The sequence below is a fragment of the Tupaia chinensis genome, unplaced genomic scaffold (genome assembly GCF_000334495.1).
Source record: "Tupaia chinensis unplaced genomic scaffold, TupChi_1.0 Scaffold000140_1, whole genome shotgun sequence".
NCBI classification, from domain to species: domain Eukaryota; kingdom Metazoa; phylum Chordata; class Mammalia; order Scandentia; family Tupaiidae; genus Tupaia; species Tupaia belangeri.
In genome coordinates this window covers 6,065,262-6,069,342 of record NW_006159610.1, presented here as the reverse complement: position 1 = coordinate 6,069,342, position 4,081 = coordinate 6,065,262, and positions in this window count along the sequence as shown.

The following is a 4,081-nucleotide window of genomic DNA, read 5'->3' as shown; positions in this document are numbered from 1 at the left end:
GACCTAAGAATTTGTGGAACCCACCTATAACCTACAAGCCCCCCCCCTTCTACATGTCCCGCCTTTTTGGGCCAGACCAATGGGAAATCTTTTCATTAAATGTTGTGTGTCAATCTCAAAAGCAAATAAAAGGAACCTCTGTACATAATCACCCCGAGAAAAGGTATGTATGCCTCTTCTTCAGCCTAGGTCACACAGTTGGCTTAGAAATAAACTGCATTAATTATTAATTATTAATTTTACAGTTGGTTATATTTTTCTGTCGACACCAGTAAGCACATACAATCTATGGCCAAAAAAAAAAGAACTAAAAAAAAAAAAGCGCAATTAGATGAGAAAACTATTAAAGTTAGCATTAGTTTATGTACTCCAATGCTTCAAATAGTGAAAGATTATAAAGTTTTTATTGCTGATAAATACTTAGTGAGGATTTTGCTTCAATAAGAAACACAAAAATTGTTAAATCTTTCCATCTGTAGTTCCAGAGGAATGTGGAGTACAGAGTGTGTAATTTATTGTACATAATATAATAATCTCATGGACATCTGGGAAACAAAATTCATCTACAAGGGATTGCATTTTCATTCACGCAGGCATACAATTTACTTGAAAGTGGATTATTTTTTAATTGTAAGTGTTTGAAGGAATTTAGTTATATCAAAAGAGATGAAACAATAACATATGCCTTGCTCTGCAAGCTTTTCAAAAATACAGCAGACAATAAGACACTGGATTGTAGGCTTAGCAGTTCTCCCTTTCTTAATGCCCCTCAACCATCTGGCCTGTGTTTTCTGGGACAGACCTGGTTTCAATGTCTTTTCCAGTCATCTCCATCAACTTTTAAGATTCTTTAGAAATTCAAACATTTAGGGCGTTTTGGCAAATAGAAAATTAATCAAGTTAGTATCCATTCAAGTAAAAACATACATATATAGTTTTTAGAAAAACAGGAAATCGTGAGTGACAGAGAATTGAAGACTTAAGAAATATTTTGAATGTTTTCAGGAACTCATGCCTGCCTGGAAGGTATTACACAGTATCATCATCGACCCAGGAGCTAGAAGGAATAAATACAGTTCTGTTCAATCCCCCAATTTCAGAACACACTGTCTCAAATAAACATGGCTCCACCTCGGTTGCTCAGTTTCCGCCCATCTGTTCTGGTAATTGCTTTTCCTTCCTCATCATAGTTTCCAGTGTCTGGACAGACTTATCCTGTTTCCTCCGGATGATGTTTTTGTTTGGAATCAGTTCCTGATTCCTTTTCCTTTTCCCTTTTATCCACTCCTGTTTGGTCTTTCATGCACTGCAGACTCCTTACACAATACAATATAAACATAATTCTAACAATAAGCCCTACATATAAGTATGATGGATGAAATCCTCTGACTTGGTTTTAATATTATAATTTTTGCACCATTACACACACACACACACACACACACACACACAACTCACCCACCTTTAAGAAACTAAGAAGATGGGCCTGCATGTAGTGTGGTGGTTAAGGTGCTGGATTCCCACATTGCCAACAGTGGTTCAAGTCCTGGACCTTGTGGTTTGCTTTCTCACCTTCCCTCTCTCTCTGTCTCTCTATGGTCAAATTAAATAATAAGAGTAAGAATAATGATGAATAAAATGAAATAAAAATAATTTTAAAAAAGAAATTGAGAAGAACATGATGAACGGGTTGGGAGGATGCAGTGGTTAAATGCTTTAAACGCATTGTGATATTTAAGTTACATCACTACATACAGACAGTAACAATGGAAAATTTGACTTCAAAAGTCACAAGACATGAAGACCACTTATCAGTAGTTATCAGTGTTGGAGTTGGGACAATAGAATGGGTAGTGTATATTTCTCTGAAGTCCCAGCTGCAAATTATTTTTCTTTTCAGTATTTGTCTTTTTTTAATTAGTTTAAAATTTTTTTTTATACATTTAGTCACTTTCTTCAGTATTTATCTTATTTTAAATTAGTTTTTAAAATTTTATACATTTAGGGATCAACAGTTAATATAATGGCTATGTTGCTGGACTCCCATATAGTCGACTGTGGTTCAAGTCCCAGACCCGGTGGCTTAAACTCATGCCAGGTGCATATGTGCGTGTGCCCAAGATCCTGAGAGGAGAGTGGAGGAGAAGGGATTGTGGTGTGGCCATCCCCCCAGGGGGTGATTTCTTGCTTTCTGTTTCTCTGTCTCTCTCTGTCTTCCTGACAAGCGCACGCGCCTTATAGCCAAAACTTCTTCTTCTTCAAAAAAAGCATTTAGTCACAGCTACAAACTATTAGTAGTAAATAAGGGGAGACCAGCAGGTGGCATAATGGTTACATCACTGCACTCCTACAATAGTCATCTGTAATTAGAGTTCTGGACCTGGCAGCTTGAAACACATTGGGTGTGTGTGTGTGTCCCCAAGGTCCTGAGAGGAAAGTGGAGAAGAAGGATTGTGGTATGGTCATACCCCTTGGGGAGTGATTTCTTGCTTTCTGTCTCTTTCTGTCTTTCCAGCAAGCACATGCACCCTATAGCAAAAATCTCTCTAAAAAACAAAGAAGGATCTTTAGAAGGTGTTTAGGCCTTGAAGACTCCACCCTCATGAATGAATACCACTATTGCAAGAGTGAGCTCATTATAGCAGGGGTGGCTTTGTTAAAAAAGGGTAGTTCAGTCCCCTTTTCTCCCTCTCTTTCCTTATTGCCATTTTCCATGGAATGATTCAGCAAGAAGACCCTCACCAGATGCCAACACCTTGGTACTGGACTTGCCACTCTCCAGAACTGTGAGCTGATATATTTGTATTTATTATAAATTACCCAGTTTCAAGTATTCTGTTACAGCAGTATAAAACGGACTAAGATATCACATAATCTTAATACTTGCCTAGGGCCCTATTAAAGGCTTTAAAATAGCCAAGACTTTACCCTGTATTATGGTTTTGATAATGATTTGTTCACCAAAGTTTCACATTTTGGGAATGGGTCCTAGTGCTTGGATTGGATCATTGTGACTGGATCACAGAAGCACTGGTGGAAAAGGATTAGTTCTCATGAGAGAGGTTGTTATAAAGGTAAAAACTGCCTAAACTTCTCTTTCTCTGCAAGTGCTCCCACCAATCTTTCTGCTTCCATCAGCCATGTTGTAGGCTGGCCTGATGTCAGCCCCACACCTTTTGATTTTCCAGTTACCAGGGTCATTAATCAAATTCACTTCTATTTCTTTATATTGGATCCAATTTCAGGCCCAGTATGAGTTTCAAGCCACCGAGTCTGGGATTTAAACCACAGTTGACCATGTGGGAATCCAGTGACATAACCATTATGCCATTTGCTGGTCCCTCGGTTCCACTTCTTCTTCTTTTTGTTTTTAAGAATTATTTATTTATGTAATTCAATTTGTTGATACTATTTCTTATTTTGACCAGAGAAAGACAGAGTGATAGAGAAATGAAAAGTGAGAAAGCATGCTGCCAGGTCTAGGACTTGAACCGCAGTTGGCCATGTGGGAGTCCAGCGCCCCATCACACCATCTGCCAGGCTCAGGCCCACTTCTTATTTTTTTTTTGGAGAGGTTTTTGCTATAGGGTGCGTGTGCTCGCCAGACAGACAGAGAGAGACATAGAGACAGAAAGCAAGAAACCACCCCCAAGGAGGGATGGTCACACCACAATTCCTTCCCCTCCATTCTCCTCTCGGGATCTTGGGCACACACGCACATGCGCCAGGCGTGAGTTTTAAGCCACCGGGTCTGGGACGCGAACCACGGTCCACTACACGGGAGTCCAGCGACATAGCCATTATGCTAACTGCTGGTTCCCAGGTCCACTTCTTAATACTGTTACAAAGGCACTTATATTTCAGCATGGAGGGCACAAGCATTCAAAACATCGCATGTGGACACCTAATCCAAGTGAACTGAGGTGGAGGGTGGAAGTACCAGATGTAGAAGTGAGAGAATCTCAGTTTTAATTGATAGCCAATCATAGAAGAGCAGTTCTCTTCTTTGTTTGTATATGCAGTTATTGCCTCAGTATGCCCTATTGCAGGATCCCTGCATATCTCTGAAGGATCCAAACAC